The sequence below is a fragment of the Mus musculus genome, chromosome 7, assembly GCF_000001635.26.
Source record: "Mus musculus strain C57BL/6J chromosome 7, GRCm38.p6 C57BL/6J".
NCBI lineage: Eukaryota > Metazoa > Chordata > Mammalia > Rodentia > Muridae > Mus > Mus musculus.
Window position 1 is genome coordinate 70697389 of NC_000073.6, and position 19656 is coordinate 70717044.

The 19656-nt window shown below is 42.1% G+C and overlaps 1 long non-coding RNA gene across 1 annotated transcript; it reads left to right on the forward strand.

The window, feature by feature from the left end:
* The first annotated feature begins 10736 nt into the window (after positions 1–10736).
* Gm39031 lies at positions 10737–19086 on the forward strand. The gene is made up of 3 exons (XR_882207.1): positions 10737–10922; positions 15233–15331; positions 19027–19086. It is a non-coding gene; the product is annotated as a predicted gene, 39031 (long non-coding RNA).
* The last annotated feature ends 570 nt before the right edge of the window (positions 19087–19656 follow it).

Below are 19656 nucleotides of genomic sequence, written 5' to 3' on the forward strand. Positions count from 1 at the left end.
CACTCCTCTCCATCTCCAGGGTACAAGCCACCACTGCAAAACTGTTCCGTGAATCATCAAAGGTCATTTAAGAAACGCGGCACTTACTTGAATCAATGTCTTCTTGAAGCTTTTGAAGGGTGCAGCAGGCATAAAATTTAATATTGATTGTTGGGGCGCACTCCATTCCCCCTTTCAGAGTCATTTCAGAATGACAAATACTTTTTTTATTTTGGGATCTATAGCAGGGCGTATGTCCCGGTCGCACACCAGTCCTGGGCCTTCTTTTCTTTCTTGGCCACTTGTCTCTGGAGTTTGTGCCCACCTTCCATTTCCTGGTTGCTGCCCGCCATCCCCTTCCGCTCACTTCTCCTTAGCTCCTGCTCCAATTTCAGCTGTCATTTCCTCTGCTCTCTCGAGTGCTCCGAGCTCCTGCTCTAATTTTTCAAGTCTTCCCCCAGTCCTGTCCTCCTTTCTGTCTCCCTGACCGGCTCTCTCCTGCCTGCCTTTCCCGGCTTGCTCTCCCACATCCCAACAGAGCCTTCCTCTTCGCTTTTGCTGCCCTGTCGGTGTGCGACACAGTGGTAACAGCAGCCAGTCATGCCATGTCCTGTCTGGTGCAATACAGCACAGAATCACAAAATGAAAACGAAGGTTTTCTTACCATCTTTTAACTCAAAACATGAACCCTGTCTCCCCTAAATATTTTCTTTTCCCACTTTCTTGTGGATCCTACTTTCAATTGGTAATCTAAGAACATTTCTGCTTGGATTGAAGAAAGCAAAATACAGGGAGCTGTTTTGAGGACTCTGTATTCCAATGCAATTCTGGACCAATTTAACTGTGTGAGGTTGAGAAGGGTTCCCAGTAAGTTTCCAGGTGGCTGAGGCAATTGTGTTCAGAGCCCATCAGGAATCCCAGCAGCACTCAAATGAAGATTAAATTACTAATTTTTAAGAGACATTTCTTAAGGGTCTTTCTCTCCCCGCAGTTACATATAAGAAACAATGCACGCTTGTTAATCACAAGTGAAGCGATCTTTATCATTCCGAGTGCTATACTGGGTATAGCAATGGCAGACACTCTTAGGGTCTTTGGAACACTCAGGCTAGGGCTCTCATGAAAGAAGTCCCCAAAGAGTGTGCCATGGGCACGTGGAAAGGATATCTATGAATAGGGGATTCTACTTGGTTGCTCTTCAGAGAGACCAAGCTGTTTATATAAAACTGTCCGGGCTTCGGGATTTGAATAGTTCCACATTAAGGCATATGTTCATACTAATGCACTTAGAGGCTCAACTGCCATTCACTTGACCTCTGGGATACGTTCCAAGGGTGAGAACATCTTCTAGCCTTATATAGCCTTTTCTTATTATCAGTTTGCAAATTAAGTCCTTTTCTCAGCTACCTGGTGCTTTCTAAGAGATGGTTTTTTATTTTATGCAATTAACTGGTTGTTTTTAGCACATTTTTTTTTCCAATCTGGAACCCAGCATTGAAGTTTATTGAGGGTGGATATCCCTCCAGGAGGAGAACACTGATACAGAAAAAGACAGAGTTCAAAACTAACCCACACCCCTGGCATACTATTTCTTAAGGGACCAACACTCTTTCTGGAGCTAATTTCTAAACATTTGACAAAAGCTTGAAGGACGCAGTCTACTCCACTGTGAATTCTTGTCATTATCTCTTACAGATGGTAAATGAAAGTTTGGGGTTGTGACATTCAACCTATGTTGACTCAATAAACTCTCTGAGTGTCCACTTTGTGCCCAGGCCTGTGATGATGGGTGCAGGGGTCATAAAGATGAATAAGGCAAGTTACTTCTCTGGAGGCACTTCCTGTTAAAGGTCGTGTCAAAGGTCAACCAAAAATCCAAAGTCTCATCTGAAAATCTTAAACCTGAATACCTTTCTCAATACAATAATCCCAAAGTTAAATCAGCCCAGGGCCTCTGCCTCAAGGAAATGAGCATAAACCATCAAAATAAAAGGGTGTGCACATGCTAAATTTCCCCTTTATGATTTCCAAAATTGACAGAATGTTTTCAAATTTCTCAAATGCATGGTGGAAACAGAAGAGAATGGAAGGCAAATTTAGGCCCCATGTAACTTTCTGAGGATTCTCTGCTTCTAATTAAGCTATTTTTCCTTCTCTAACCATCTCCAGGTTTTTGCCCCGCCCCTCCCCCCCTCCTTGAGAATAAAGGCAAAAACAAAAACAGAGAGGAGGGAGAAACTCCTGGCTCTGCTGAGAAACAGGAAGTTATATGAAACCCTGTTTGCCCCTTCTGCTGTGAAGAAGTTTGCTGAAGAGACACAGCCCTGCACTGTGCTATGGAAACCACCTACAGAAGTCACTGTGGGAAAAGAAGGAGTGCCTTGGGCCAATAGTGACGAGTGTCAGTCCACTCAGGCATTTCCAGATTGAGCTCACAGATGTTTCAGAGGGCTCTCTTTTTTTCTTCCTCTTTCTTCTTGCCTTTCTCTGTCTCTCAATCTCTGTCTGTCTCTCTGTCTGTCTTTCTCTGTGTTTTTCTGTTTCTTTTTACCTCTCTTGTGAATCTCGAATTGAGAAGCCAATCTTTTCAAATGGAGTCTATTGACCTTGACTGAGTCTAGCCTCTGACAATCTTCCATTTTGACAACTCTGATAATCGTGAGGCTTTTTTTCCTCGGTAGATTTGATAAGACGAATTAAGAAGGAAGTAGTATTTACACCAGGAAGGTTCAACCTGCTTTTGCCCTATTTGTAGGGTTTCTGACAATGTCTGGAGGGCCTCTAGATCAATGACGAAGGCCATAGCACTGAGCCAGCAGTGTTCTTTGGGGATTGGAACTATATGTTTTGCAAAAAGGTTCTGGAGCTAAAAATTGGGTTTTAACAATGGTTGGTCTCAAAGAATTGAGGAGACCTTGCTGCAGCCCACTGATATATCTAGGAACTTAGAGGTGTCAGGCAGCATTTTTCCTGGTTTGGAGATCTGTCTGTCTTTTGCCATTTTCATTTTATTGTGTGTATTCAGTCATAGGATGGAAATATCTTTATAGCTTCAATGGTTCCAGATGTAATGCAGCAGAAAATTCTGATTTTAGGCCCATGTGATTGCATGGCTTTGCTTAAATTTCTGTTTTCTGTTTGGTCAGTTCAGCATTCTCCACACTGTGCCTTTTAAAGAACAGTCTTAGGAGGCAGCCTTTATTCTTTGGGGCAGTCAAGGCATCGTTTAATTTATTAGGCCAGCATTTAATTTTCTGCTCAGGGGAAGCTGGCTTGGGCAGTGGTTCAAACATCAGTATATGATGGCAACTCCTAGCAGGCACGTTAGGCACAACTTGCTGGGCCAGCTTCCAAAATTATCTCTAGCCCAGGGACTGCTCAGGTTGAGACACACTCGCTAACATTAACATTTCTTGCTAAATAGGCCAGTTATCAGGGAATTCCCCCAGAGCACTGGATTTGAGATAGAATGTGAGAATCGGATATTTTTATGTCATATAAATTCTGTATTTTTTCATATTCGCAATTTTGGTGGGACGTGAAAATATTTTCAGATTTATTATTATCTTGTGCGTGTGCAAGACTTGTGTGAGTACATGCGTCAGGGTTGGCATGTGGAGTTCAAAGGACAGCTTCCTGGAGTCCATTTTCCCTTACCATCTTCATGCGGATTCCAGGAATTCTTGGGTCCTTAGGCTTTGCAGAAGGTGCTTTTCGAACAGAATCATCTCTCTGCTCCCCCCTCCCTTCTTTAAAATGAGAGATCTAGTTGAAACGTACTTTTCGGGAAATTTCTTTTTTTCTTTTTTCTTTTCGTTTCTTTTTGGTTTTGTTTTGGCATTTAACCATAATCATTTTTTTTTTTTTGCATGTTGTTGTAACCCATGGCTACTCATCTCCACAAGTCTCAGTATCTGACTTGGAGAAAATGGACTGATCAGCTCCACCCACTCAGGCACTGGGGATTTGATTGGCTGTGAGAGTAAGTAGGACTTCTCTTGGTGAGGCAAGGAGATGAGGAGGCTCTTTAGTTACAGAAGTGACAGCAGAGTTACCACCAAAACAAGGGCAGCATGCTTGGGAAACAGGCCTGAGTATAAAGGGCTCTGGATGCTGTCTCATCCTTAGCCTTTGGCACTGCCCTTATCTGTTTGCTTGCCAGCTTTAAGCAAGGATGCAAGCTTTGTACTTCTTTGCAAGGTCAAAGGCTTGGTTTCAGTTTCCCAACTCAGCATAGGGTACCATTTAGACTTCCTCAATGCACAGCAGAAGAAGTAGCAGAAGAGAACTGGGCGGCGAGAGGCCAAGCTAAAAGGATTTAATTCACTGTCAGACTATAGAGGATATTCAATGTTGGGACTACCTGTTCTAAACAAGAAGATGAGGAGACCATCATAAAGTTAGTTCAATGAAGGGACTGTGTTTTCAAGACAGTTATTAAATATTATTAGTATTATTAAATATATACATGTGATGTGTATGTGACAGGCATGTGCCATGCAGAGTCAGTTCTCTCCTTTCACCTCTGTGCAGGTTCCAAAGATCAAAGTCAGGTTTGTCAGGTTTGCTGGGCAGATGTGTCATCCCATGAGCCTTTCTACCAGTGTTTCCAATCTCAATCCAGGGGAGATATGATCCATGAACAGAGTCCATCAATCAAAGATAAAGGCGCAGAGAGGGGCTAAGCCAGTGGGCACCATGAGGGATTCTCAGTGAGGATGGAGGGACAACTGGGGAAGATGCCTTCGTATTCATGATCAAACTGAGCCCTAATAGATGTGGAGTCAGAAGGAAGAGTTTATACTGTTCTGGGGTTCCTTCTCAGTCTCCATGGGTGCCACATACTCTGGTTAGACAACAAATGCATGTGACATAGGATGGTGAGGTGTGTTGTAGACTTGGTCACCTACCAGGCACCTGGAGCCCCTTTGAGCAGTTAGAGGCTCAGGTTCATTTGAAGCTGTCATCATTTAGACACAGATTTATTTGTATGACCTTGTACTTTTGTTTTGTTTTGCTTTGTTTTAATCCAATCTCTTCACCATAAAAGGGACTCCTGTTAAATTGAACATGATGGAGTTTAAAACTATAAATTTCTATAAAGTAATATTTCTTTGCATTGGGATACTTTTTGGGATCTGTGTTCAGCAATATTCTGGCTTTCTATCGTACCACTTGTATTCTATAGAGATGATGCTTGTTCAAATACTAGTCTTGACCTTGAAACGGCAATAAACATGGCAAAGTCCTGGCTCTTTTAAAGGGTACATTCTTGTAGATAAAAAAATTAAGGAAATTTATAAAGTTAAAAGTGTTGAAGAAGGAGGAGGAGGAGAATGAAGAGGAAGAGGGCAGAGATGAAGAGGAAGAGGAGGAGGAGGAGTGCATGTTTGTTACCTTGGAAGTTATTGTAAGTACTTTATTTGTAACTGAAGTATCTCTTATTTTAAATTTGAGGCCTTTCTACATGGTAAAAACTGTATCTCTCCAGGACTAGGGTAGACCAGTTGTAGGACGGTTTCTGAAAGAGATATCCACTTTATTTTGCTCTTCTAAGAGAATGATGTCTTTTTGTTGGCCATGCTTTAAAAGAGAAGCAATCACATTCCTTTCCTAACCTCACATTTAACTCTGGGCTGAAGCACGTTTAATCACCATGTTAGCCATCTGTGCAAAGGCATAAATCTCAGCTTCCATAAGTCTGATGAATCTAGTAGAACATAATTAAGCTTAACCAAAGCTCTCTTCCCTCCTCTGGGGTGCTCAGCACACTGTAGAATAAGGCCACGGCTGGGAAAGTGCATTGTGAGAAGCTGTGAATATAGACCGAATCCACTGGGCATTGCAGACAAATGTTTAACTCATAACTCCATCATCCATTAGCTGTGTGGCCTTGAAGGTTGAATAACTTCTTTGGGGTTAATGTCCTTATCCATAACATGATTGTAACAGCATTGATCTCAAGGGGCAATTCCAAAGGTCAAAAGAAATTCCATGTATACAAGAGGTAATTGAGATGTCTCACAGTTTTGCAAACCACAACCTTCCCTGAGATGTACCACCAAACCATCTGGATGAGGCCACAGAGGCCACAGGGATACTGGGAAGACCTGTTTCTTTGTGCTTTGCTGATTAGCGAATGATAGGCTTTCTCCCTAACCTGCACCAATGACTTTTGGCATTTACACTTAAGAGAAGGAAGACTTGAGGTTTCTGAACTGTCCAGTCCATGGCAAATCTCAGGGGACCAATCACTGACAGCTGTTCACTTCTTGTATGGCCCTTATGTGTTTTGTACGTACCATTCTTTTCTCAACATTTGAGAAATCAGGGAATTTTCCTCTAAGTTCTGCTTTAGCTGTGGTTGGTTAAGACTGCCTATATCTGAAAAATACACTTAAAAGCATAAAGTTCAATATTTGATGTTCTTCAAAACCCATTCCTTCTGGTATTTTCTATCTCAAGTTCTTCCATGCACTTGCTGCTTAAGTAGACACCATCGTTCTACTCCAATAAACACACCCAGAAGTCACCTTGGAATCATTTCTTCCAAGCCTGTCTTTCTTTAATCCCTTCAATTTACAAATCATGAAATCATGGTTGCAGGATGAGTCATTTTTCCTCCAGTCCCAAGCTCCCTGAATAATGACTCAAACTATATATATATATTCAAATACCTAGGCCACAGAGCTAGGGTTGATCCCTGACTAGTTAATGATTTAAAATAACTCATTTATACAAATCTGAATTCTGCCACATGGCTGGTTACCTCTGCTCAGGTACCATGCATCTGCCTTCCTCACATCTTTCTGGTGACTCTCCCATGCCTGGCTCTATCTCGGTATCCTTTCTGCCTCCTGGATGTTCCACCTTCTATTCTTTTTGTTCCTATAGGACGTAGGGTTTATTTTTTTTAATTGACAGGTGATATATCCATAAAACACACAAGATAGTCTCTCTATGAATCATCCTATTTTGCACCTCTGATATTTTCTCAGCATTCCTTTGCCAACTTCAATTCCTGTTTCTTTTCAGTGCATTCTTCGTATAGCACTCTGGAAAAGAGGGATCCTCAGATATAGCTCCAATGACACCCCTCCTGGCACCTTTCATATTCCTGTTGTCTAGAGAATAAAGTCCTACTCTATGCCATTACATCCAGGACACACCTGCCTTTATCCCTGCTCACCCTCCAGCTCTTCTTCCTATTCTCCTGCTTGCCTCTGCTTCTTCCTTCCCAAATACTTCCTGAAGATTTTCATAAAAATCATCACTGTTCTTTCATGTCTCATTCAGTCTCCTCATCTTTCCATTCCTGTTTCTTATCAGAGATCCTTCTTGGAACCCTGTGATACCAGGATGCAGTAAGACAGATTTATTTTGATTTTTTTTCGAGCATCTTGGCAAACATCTCCTAATATCCTTGGAATCTCTTAGGTGATAAGTTAACTTGTATACCCATGAAATGGTAGCATCTGAGATCTTTTCCATTGTCTCACTGCAGTGGCTGTTGACCAGAGAAAGAAATTCCTTCATTGGAGGCTTGAACTGTTCAGACCCACTCTTCCTTGACATCGACAGAGGAAAGAAGTGCAAAAGTTTGGATTGATCATGAATAACAAAAGAATCATTTAATCAAGTTCGTCCCAATGAAGGACTCAGGAAAACCCTAACAGGTAAGTTTCATAGAATTCCAGGCTGCCTGACCCACATTGTCATGGAGGCAATATACCAGGGAGGACCACAAACTTCCACATTCCTTCCCTCTAGAGCCTGCCCTGTGCACCTGCTCCATCTGCTTTTTGGCTCCTTTATTAGGAAATGTACAGAAAAGACTTCCTTGGGTTCTTCTCACCCACCTAGCAAATGCTCTGCTCCAGGGAGGTGATCACAGTTATGCTCGGACTTGTCATTAATGTCAGAAATGGGTACGGTCGGGGGAATTAACCCTTAAACCTTTGAGAGCTGATGCTGTCTTTTGGTACACTTTGTCAGAACTGATGTATATGATATGGTTCTAGGAACTGTTTGAAAAAAAAAACAACTCAAGAATTGACTGGCAGAGGAGAGATCCTCACAAATTTGATTGCAAAAAGTATCCTATGTTGAATTTGAACCCAGTGAAGAAAACAGTATGTCCTTTTCCATTTGCTCCCACAAACCAACCAGTTTCTGACTGTGTGTTGTCTTCATAATCCAGAGGGTGAAAATCTCTAGGTACCATTGTTGTGAATGCTGTTTTTATAGAAATTTGCATGGCTATTTAGTTCATCTTTCTTGGTCTCATGAGAATATATGCTGCATGAAACCAGGGTAACAAAGCCTTTCTTTCCCTTAACATCCAATGCCACAGATGAGAATTACAAGATACCAGGCCACCAAGGAGGATAAAGAGGTGGCAGATATCACCTAAGCCAAGTCAAATCAAGCTACATCGCTCAGCCTGAGACCAACTCTGAATCCAAGCACCAGGGCCATACGGCATAAAGATTCGAATGCTGGGCTAATCCTTTCTCATACCTCCCCTGGCTGCCAGCTCGCGCTAGGCAGAGGGTGTGAAAGAACAGAAATAAGCCAATGTCGATGCAGGCGCTATTACACTCTAAAGGGATGTTTTCTATCCCTTTTAAAATTAAAGTCTCATGCATGTAGTAGAAAAATACACCACAGAATCTTTAGCTTGATTGTTTCAACTTTTAACAGCAAAGTCAATACATGCCTCAAACTAACTGCTGGGCATTGCTCGATGACTGCCAGGTTGTTTTATGTATGTGAAGCAAGAAAACAATAGAAGGTGACATACAAAAGATGGAAAAAATACATAAAATGGTGTGTGTGGGGGGGTGGGTTGGCAATGTGCTACCTCAGGCTCTAAAACTCTTCTTATACACTTTACCACAAAGTCTATTAAAGCAAAATATAGTGGAAATACAATATACTGCAATGAATGTCTTCAAACTAGCAATTTAGCGCAAAAGCTAAGGGCAGTTCTTATGCACCGACTTTTAATACCGAGACGATTTGTGGTCTCACAAAGTTCCTGCCTTAGGCAAAAGTTGTGTTGAGTTCTAACAGGTCTAGTTTGTTGGCTGTCAGAATAATGGAGAATTTGGTAGTGCAGGGGCTGGATGCTGTAAACAGCGGAGATAATTAGAGGGTCTGCAGAGAGAGGAGAGAAGCTGGTTTATATTCGGTTGCAGGCGAAAGTGTTTGTTCAGGAAAGGGCTGGTTGACACAGCATCGACTGGATTTCAGGAAGTTTATTTGAGGGACCGTCTACAGAAGCCTGCCCTGCTGTGTTAGTGTTCCATTCTTATTAGAATGCTACTGCCATTGGTAGTAAATTGCAATTCATGGAATGCCTACTATGTGCTACTTCTCTGCCTGCCTAAGCCTTTTGTGCACTCATTTTGCAGAGCTGGAAATGGAGTCTGACACAATAGGAGCTTTATCTGGTGTCAGTACTTCAAGCATTAGAAGGCGCACTCAGCTGGAGATCACGTCTCTTCCAATCAGTGATGTCTTCTGGGGCATCATAGTTAATACTATGAGTGTTTACAGCTGTTAATCAGGGTACTTATGCTTAGTTCCAATTAGCAATAAATGCAGAAGCAGATGTTGGTTTCAGAGGATAGGTTGAGTATCAAGGGCGATGTCTCTAGTAACTAATTATTAATGAGAGTTCAAGAATTAATGATTTGCTATGGGTGATTATGTTTCTGTCTCTGCATGTGCATGCAGGAGCATGTGCACATGTATGCATGCACACGTGGAGGCCAGAGCCTGGTGTAGATGTCTTCCTGGGTTGTTCTCTACCTTAGTTTTTGATACAGGTTCTTTAATTGAACCTGAAGCATACCAACTCCACTAGGTTAGCCAGCAAGTAAACTCCAATTTTCCACCTGTCTCAAGGTCCTCAGCTCTGGGATTAAAGATGTGTGCTGTTAGGCGCAGTTGTTTACATGAAATCTGAACTCAGGCCTTCGAGCTTGCATAGGCAAGCATTTTATGCACGGCATCATTTCCCTAACTCTATAATTTGCTATCGTCATATATAAATTAGAATGGCAGTCTATACAATCCTTTATAACAGAGCCGTCTTTCCTCCTTTATTAGAAATTCTTTCTTGACTCAGTGGACCAGGTGGCCAAGTCATTATCTCTTTTTGGGGTGGCAGCACCCAAATTTTCCTCTATACAGTATTGAGCCTGCTAAACGATAGTCCTAGAAGGCCAGGAAATACAAGGATGGCTTGCCACAGAGCCTACAAGGACCGGTGATGATGTTTCAGCTGTTAGAATTTTCTTTTTTAACTCCATTGGAAATGCTAAGTGCATGAGAAGTCACCTGCCTGGGAACAGACAGCAACCAGATTTAGTGGGAACTCTGCCTTGGGAGCTCAGCTGTATACTTGGATCAATCGTGTTGTATAAAATTATAAATAGCAATTAAAATTTTAGCACATTGTGGTATATCTACACTTCCCTTGCAGGGAGCTACTATAAACTGGGGAATTAACAGGCAATGAGAAACTGATGTCATCATATGCAGAGACCTAAGAGGATGAGCTTACTGCTGGGAGATGCTGAGAGGTGGTATTAGGACAAGGACAGAAATCTTCAGCAGGATTAGGGGCCTGTTTACCAAACACTGGATCTTGGGATCGCGATGGCTTCATACGATGCTTTCCGACATTCACCCTCCCAGGCAACATCAGCTTCCCTCTCTCGTGGCTTGCTTTCTCCTCTACAGGAATGTGTCCTGCTAATATGTTGGCCTTTGACTCAATCATTTAGAAGAAGCAAGCACTATGCCAAGAGTACTGGCTAAGGAATAAGAAGCCGTTGGTTCTGAGTTAGCCTCGACGATTGTTTCCACGGTGGCACTGAACAGGAGGCCATGACTGTCATGATGACCTCTTGGGTCCTTATAAAGGACAGCAGGTATGCAAAGTGCCTTGCAGTCAGTAAGTGTTTTTGCACTGGGCATCGGCATCATGCGATATAGAGTTGTAGACCTTTTTAATATTAGCCATTGCTGTAGCTTAAGGGACCTTCCCTTTAACCCCTGGAATCTTGAGCTTTCTGGATCAAGGCTTCTCTGCATTAGGATCATTCATGCACTATGTAGAATATCCTTTTTTTAAAAAAAGACTTTTGAACAATAGAGAATAGGAGCCCAAGGGGAAATGGCACTTTCTGTAGTCAAATGAAAAAATTTGAGACTAGTCTATAAATGTCTGCAGATTGACATATGACCATAAGATAGCCCTGATACCCACAGTACTGACCAACTAAAGAACATTTCCTTACATAATCTTCTTACTGAGCTCCTGTTTGTAGGGTTTGTTACTTACCCCATATTCTACTTTTTAGGGAAATACAGAGTAAGACAGGCTATCCAACAATGTTCAGTCATTCTCTTTCAGCTCTGAGATAATCACAGGATAGATCTAGGCCTAGGCAGAGACTAATTACCTAGTTATCAAAGGATACAGATCTAGACAATGACATTAAAGTAAGACTAATATTTTGACACTATGGGTTTTCCTTTTAAGCCCCAAGGAAAGAAGAGAGGACTGGTCTTACTGTTAAATTCATACAACCCTTAATTGATGTAGTAATTTGAATGAGATTGTTCTTGATAAGCTCATGAATTTGAATGGCAGGTTTATGGTTGGACTTTGAGATTCCAAAAACCAATGCAAGGCCCAGTCTCTTCTCTTCTCTTCTCTTCTCTTCTCTTCTCTTCTCTTCTCTTCTCTTCTCTTCTCTTCTCTTCTCTTCTCTTCTCTTCTCTCTTCTCTTCTCTTCTCTTCTCTTCTCTTCTCTTCTCTTCTCTTCTCTTCTCTTCTCTTCTCTTCTCCTCTCTCCCCTCTCCCCTCCTCTCCTCTCCTCTCTCTCCCCTCTCCCCTCTCCCCTCTCCCCTCTCCCCTCTCCCCTCTCCCCTCTCCCCTCTCCCCTCTCCCCTCTCCCCTCTCCCCTCTCCCCTCTCCCCTCTCCCCTCTCCCCTCTCCCCTCTCCCCTCTCCCCTCTCCCCTCTCTCCTCTCTCCTCTCTCCTCTCTCCTCTCTCCTCTCTCCTCTCTCTGCTTCCAACTTGTGGATAATTTGTAAACTATCAGTTTCTGCTCCAGGACTATGCCTGCTTGCCTGCTACGATGTTCTCTGCCATGATGGTCATAGACTTAGCCTCTGAAAGTATAGGCAAACTTCCAATTAAGAGCTTTCTTTTATAAGTTGTCTTGGTAATGGTGCCTCTTCACAGCAATTGAAAAGTCACTAAGATTATTGGAAAACTGACAGTATAGAGCTGTCAAAACTTCCAAGCTTTCATAAAATAGATTTTTCCGTTCTATTTCACAAGCCTCTATCAGCCACCACCTGGACTGCAAGCATTGCTTTTGAGTGGGTTCTAATCATTTAGCTTTTCCATCTACAATTGCTTGCTGGCAGTGAACCATTTTTGTATCCCTCACCCCCAAATGATTAAATGTCCCCTCTGCTCTTAAAATGAGTCAAGTTTTCTCAAGTCAAATTCCAATTTCTCTTGAGTCCAGGATACTCACCCCTTTAGCCTGGCCTTCCCTTCTGCCTCTGCACTTCTTGTCCACAATAGAGTCATATAGCTTTCCCATAAGTGTAGGGCCCATTACTACCTCGGGCCTCCTGTCATTTCCTCTGACTGAGGCTCTTCTTCTGTCGTTGATGCCTGTGACTTGTTTCTTCTCTTCCTTGGCCTTTGCTTAAACACCAGCTCTGCAAAGCTATACTACTGGGCTATTGTTTTGGGATGGAATCTTTTCTTCTTCTTTTTCTTCTTAACTGTTCCCATTCTTTTTCTGTCTTTTCAGGAATCAGTAAGAAATATGGGAAGCTTTTTGAGGGTATTGGGTCTGTACTGCATTTGTTCAGCTCTGTGGCTATATGGTTAAAGCAGTTGTAGAACAACTGGCTGGGTGTGTCTGTGTCTCCAAAAGCTTTTTGTGCAAATATAGGGAACATGTGACCTGGACTTGTTGGCTCTCTGCTACACATTTCAAGCCTTTTGTGTCTTTGGTGGCACTTATTGCAACCTTTAGACATCTTTGAGTTTGTACATGTTTGTTGTCTGTCCTTCCAAGGGAAGTAGGAGGCACATCCTTTTGTTTATCTGTATTATCTCAGTGCTTGGAAGGACAGATGTCACTTTGGAGATATTCAAAATATATTTTAAACATCGACAAATAATAATGTAATCCCATTCCTTTTTAAATCTAACGCCAATTGTACATGCATTTGGCTTGTTTTTCAGCTTTTATTGTATGTTTTGTCTTAGGTTATGTGTTTTTATGAGCTCCATGGTTAGAGAAATGCAACATAAATCTTCAGTATCTATCACAGTGTCTGGCACATAGTGTTTGAGTAAGCAAAGGGATAAATACGTTCAGATTGAATATTTTTACAAGCAAAGCATTCAATTCACTTATGTACCCAATTTTTCCTAGTTTATATATTTTTAGATTTGTTATCATTAGCCTATAATAATGAATTTTATTATGCCATTTTCATATACATATAATAATGTACTTTGATAATATTTACCCCCATTACCCTCTCCTGTTCCACTCCTGTCTCCATTGATCACCTTCATTATCAAGTCTTCACCATTTATTTATTTATTTAGTTAGTTATTTTTCATTCATTCATTCATTTGGATGACCAAATGAATTTAGTATTTTCCATATGGCTTTGGTGTGGGAATCTTTACTGGAGAATGGGTACACAATTGAAAAAACTGTCTCTAATGACAACTACCTTTCTATAGAACCTCAGGTAGGGGTAGGAAATTGTGTGCCTCTTACCCTAGTGACGGTTGTCTGCCTATAGGTGCTGTGGGCATGGGCTCCAGGGAATGTGTTAAGAAACAGAATCTGTCTTTTGCTGGTAATAACGTCTGTGAGATCAGGACTACAACAATAATGTCTTGTTCCAAAGACAGCATTCTACCTCCCTCCACTCCTTTCTGTGACTTTTACAGTCTTTCTAGCCCATTTAATATGATGTTCCCAGAGACTTGGAGAGACTGATATAGATGTCCCTGTTTATGGCTGAGCATTCTTTACAGCCCCTTATTCTCAGCATTAGACCAGTTATGAGTCTGTCTTGTTCCTACTGCCCATTGGAGAAGAGGAACTTCTCTGACCCAAACTGATGATAGCAGTCATCTATGGATATAAGCCTAATGATGTAGACGGTAATTTTGTGGGACATCCTGTCCATTTAACAAAACCAACAACATTAGCCTCACCACTTGTGCCTAAGAATCTCCCTCACCCCAACCATGCTATTCCGTTCAGATTTGTTCTCCAGATGTGGATTCTTTCCTGTGGAGACAGCCTTACTTCTAATCAAAGAGTACATTTATCATCTACTATTCCAACTTGCTAGCATTTCACCAGTCAGTGGCTACGTCCTATCTGGCTAGTTGGCCCTGCAGCATGCTGGATCCATAGCTGAGTTTCTTTGACAGCCGGTCTCACTCGGCGTCCTGCAAAGATCCTTCCTACACGCTGTAAGCTGGGCAGCAGGGAAGAGCATTCCACCTTGATTTTTCTATGTCTCGGGACTGAAGTGTGTGCTGCTAGAAGCATTCTTTCCCACCTGATGAATCTAGTCTTAAACACCAAGTCAATGAGACAGTGAGTAAGTATATGAATGACCAAGCAGAATATGCCTGGTGGCTCTGCGTAGTCCCGATTTCAAAATTCTGCAAAATTTTAAAACCGCAAACCTATTGAGTTCTGTAAATTTAAAAAGAAAAAAGAAAAAAGGAAAAGAAAGTCTCTTTAGTCAACCACCCTTTAGGGATCTCTTCACCCACTCAGAGATGTGATGAGCACACAGATGGAGCCCAGGAGTTTCCCAGACAGCTTCTCTACGCATGCCCATGCTTCTGGTGCTTAAAACAGAGACATTGGATGCAAATACTCCTAGGAGGCTCAGCGTGGCTTGTGACGGCATTTCATTTTCCCTACGTGTTCCTGGTATCTGCTGCCAAGAAACAATTTAGTTGACTCCCACTCATAGCCATATCTCTGTGGGGAAACTATGCACTGTGTTTAACGCATGAGAAACTGAATAGAGACACATTTCACCACAACTCAGGAAGGAGAAAAATGGACAACGTGACATGCACTACTGTGAGTCGAGCGAGCCTTGCTTCTTTCCAGTTTTTTTTTGAATCATTATTAATAGTGTTGCCTTTCTACCTCAGAAGTGACCGATTTGGACAATAAGTTACCTTGCCACCTGGAACCTGGGGATAAGTTACATTTCTTCCCTAAGGACAAGATAAACACGCTTTGGCTGCCTGGTGAGTTATTGTTGGAAGTTGGGGAGGAGCAGTCTGTCTTCTGACACCTGCGTGGGTCTGTGCTTATTCATAAGCAGCCTGTGCACATAGTGATAAGAATTATGGATGGAATTTCAGCAAAGCAATTGTAAATATTAGATTATTTGATGGGATCATGTCTGAGCTTCCTGTAAATGGTGGAAGGCTGTACACAGCATCTGAAGAGCTGATCGGATCTTCGGACGTCACTGATGTCACTGACTGGCTTGTGTTCATAAAACTACTCGTACTTTCACATACAGGCATCATACTAATGAGAACCCCGGCCTGAGTTAGGGTCTGACTGCTGTGAACACACACCATGACCAAGGCAACATTATAAGGACAATATTTAATTGGAACTGGCTTACAAATTCAGAGGTTCAGTCCATTATCATCAAGGCAGGAGCATGGCAGCATCCAGGCAGGCATGCTGCAGGTATAGCTGAGAGTTCAACATCTTCATCTGAAGGCCGCTAGTGGAAGATTGCTTCCAGGCAGCTAGGACTAGGGTATTAAAGCCCGTGCCCACAGGGATACATCTATTCCAACAAGGCCACACCTACTCCAACAAGGTCACACCTCCAAATACTGCCACTCCCAGGGCCAAGCATATACAAACTATCAGAACCCCTTTCTCACCACAGACTCTGCTTAGTTCCCACTAACCGGGAATTAGGCATATTGAGATCCATGTAAAATATTGCGGTTACAATACCAGCTCTGGAGGCAAGCCTAGCATGGCTGCAGATCCTTGCTGGCATATTTATTTCTTGTATTAGCTCTAGCTTGTCCTTGACTCAGTTTCCTCACCTGGAAAAGGAATGAGTTACAGCCTCAATCTCGTGGAGTTGCTCCAGTGATCTTGCTAATCTTTGTTACAGATCTCACTTAGAACGAGGTAACTGTAGACTATGTGTATCGTCTACCAGCATTTTCATGGGTTCTGGAAAGAATGTTTAACTTTAAGAGCTCTGAGACACGGTTCCCACATAAAGCAAAGGCAAGGGACAGCTAAGCCATACATTTTGTAATATGTGCTCTGAGCGTCATCAAAACGTTATCATTTTTTTACCATTATCCATACCATCTAATGCTCCCTCCTCCCAATATTTTGACGTTTCTACACCTCTGTGGATCAAGGTGACATTAAAATAAAGTCAATGAATTAGAGCAGATAGTTATTTTAACTAACCATTATTTTACATAATGCATCCATCAGTCTTTGTTCTACGGAACCCAGGTTGGCATGTAAGAGTGGCGTAACATAAGGTTCAGTTGTGTTTAACAGCATCAGCTTGTATTCTCCTGGTAAGTCAGATAATTAAGTAATTCATCTGTGCTTATGGGTATTAATTTTATACATCCTTCCTAGTTCCAAGCATTATTATTCTTTCATGTAGAGTGGTAATTATTGTTAATTTAATTCCATACTCTACTCTGACTCCTTATAACTGATTCCAAACCCAGAGCTGTTGTTTGTTTCCATCTTAAAAACACGCACTCACGTGACTTTTTCATTTCTTAGCTCATTTAATTTGTGATTTAGCTAGGCGGTTTCCAAAAGTTAATTTGGTCGTGTCTAAAATCTAGACTTTTTTGTTGTTATTCGCTCTGTAATATACAATTCATGAACAATTATGTTTTTTATTGTTCTAGAATAACTAGTTTTACTTTTGTGAGAGCTATAAGGATTTTTAGAGATGACTGACTGTCACACTTTCCTTACACAGACAAGAGACTGTCACTGACTCCCTCTGTCATTGTCAGCATTAAGAATGTCATTTCATCCTTTCCTTTCAAGATGCTTCTCCGGCCCTGATAGATCTTTAGCTGCAGGAAGGTTAGAAAAGTCTAGAACCTAGGACTCTATGCATTTATGATATTGCGACAAGAGGATTTGAACCTGGGATAGCAGTTGAAAGTCCTTAGACAATGGGGTAGTGAGAGTAGTGGGGAGAATTGGCTGGGATCTGGACTCACAGAAGGATTTGATCAAGAGGATAGGAGGAGGAGATGTCCTGAGAACACAGTCTAGAACTCAGTGAGAGATACATAGGTGGGCAGGTAACTCTTCCATAGCCCTCCATAAACCCCGATTGGGCTATTCAGCCCCAAACACCCTCACTTTGGAAAGTCCACCGAAACTGCCCTTCCTCTTCCTGTTGTGAAATTCCTCTTCCTTCTCACACTGGAGTTCTCCTGGGCTTTGAGTCTCCTTCTGAGTGGTTCAGTCTTGGCTCTTCCCCTTGTGAGTTCATCCTGCCCAATCCTCTAGAGGGCCTTTTCTAGGGGGCACAAATCTAGCTTTATCAAGGGTTCCTTTGAAATCTCAGCAGATGTGTGCACAGTGAAACCCAAAGACAGATTTCTGCTTTGTGGTCCTCATGGGTGTCTCTGACTCTACCTTCAGGCTCCTCTAGACATCACCATACAGCCCTCACCTACTCTGTTTATCAGCAATATGTGGCCTTTCTGAAACTATCAAGGAATCCTCTACCCATTATCCCTGGCCTCCTTTTCTACCCACAGGCTCTTTCTTGTTTATTGGGTCAGCACAAATGCTGTAACCACACCAACCTTCCTACTCCTCCTCCAAGATGTTCTAGAGGTTTTTTTGTTTTTGTTTTTGTTTGTTTGTTTTTGCTTTCACTGTGTGAAGGTTTCACTGGAGTAAACTCTTTGTGACTGAGTGCCTACCCAAGGCTGTGGCATAGTTACTTTCTAATGGTTTGTCAAACTTTTCCTTGGTTCATGGTTCAGAACAAAAAGGCAGAATCCAGAAGACCTAAATCGGTGGTTTAGAGATTACAGGAGTTCCTTTTCTATTGGTGATTTGAGTAAAGATGACTGTCTTTCCTTCAGATACTTCATCTACTGGAAACTAACTATCCAGTTAGACTTGGGCACTTTAGTGGCAACTACAAGGATAGGGAGGCCATGACCCAAACACTGGCCCCTGTGGCTCTAGGCCAGTTGTCTAAACATTACCTCATTGTAAAGGACACATCTAGAAGATCCTGAGATCCCATGGTCCCACTAAAATCTTTTATAGTTCATGTTGCTGCAAAAGTTAGGAACACTGATTAGAAATACTTTGAATTTTAAATTTCTTTCCCTGAATGGGGACAATTGCAGTCAAGTCCAGTTCCCTGGCAGTCGCTGATCAGGAAGAAAAACCATGTCTAAAATTGGAAACACGGTAGGGATAGGTATGGCTAGTGCGTTCGGCACTGATGGCTCTATTGGGGCCTTCACAGAGGTGATTTATGCGTGTGTTAGAACTAGGAGAGGGCACACTAAGGTAAAGAACAAGCAGTTCCCACTACGGTGTCCTCTGTCTCGTCTCTGCACTTGCATCCCCGACTCTCTTGCTTTATCTCAAGTATCATAGCTGCGAGATTTCATGCTTCCTGTGGAGAAAATATTAGCCTTTATGCAAATATGTCAACCCTCTGATACCAACGGATCTTCTGCCTTCGTTTCTTATTATCCCTGAAAAAAATTATCATAAACTGTCCCACTTAAACTGCCCGGCTTTATTTTCCTTTTGTATGAAGAGCAGTTCCCGCACATTAATTTTGTCTTATTTCTTTGTTTAATTAGACAATCTCTATTTGGCATAACCCAAGCCTAATTTAAATTTCCTTTTTTCCCTCATCTATTGTTTCTCTTAGAGCATATTCCAGGAACTGTACTAATTTAGTGAATCTTTTATTTCGATCAGCCTCATCAAGCAAAGAAGGTAATTTTTTTTCTTTCTGAAAGTGTTTGTGAAAACTCTTTTGTATGCCTCCTTCTTCTGGGTTGATCTTTTGTCCCTCTTAGTTATGGCTGCTGCTGACAGTACCAACAAGGATGTTCTGAGGAGAGACACTAGCCTTAGGGGTGGTGCCTATGTCTTTTAAGGCACCGGATTTGAAAAACCCTTGAAAGGCACATGAAGATCTTTGCCTGTCTGTGACACACCGAGGCAAGAACCTAGTTCTGTATTTGTGAGGTCTAACAATGACCCCAACACTGTATACAGAATTCACAACACAGTGTTTGTTTGTCTTTCTTAATCTTTTGGTGTGATTTTCCTGAGTGTGGGACAGTCCAGTGTTCTCCCTTATAAGGTAGAGTATCAGACCCATGCTGTTTTAGTGGTAGATCTGCCCTAATGTGATGCAATCTGTGAATCTAGGGAGGAAATGAGTTCCCCTGGTACTTGTCCCTCCCATCCCAAGTGGGCCATGCCTGGAGGCCATGGAACTGGTTGGGGCAGTCCAGGCTGAAGCAATCCCTGCCCCCAACTCTTGCTTCCT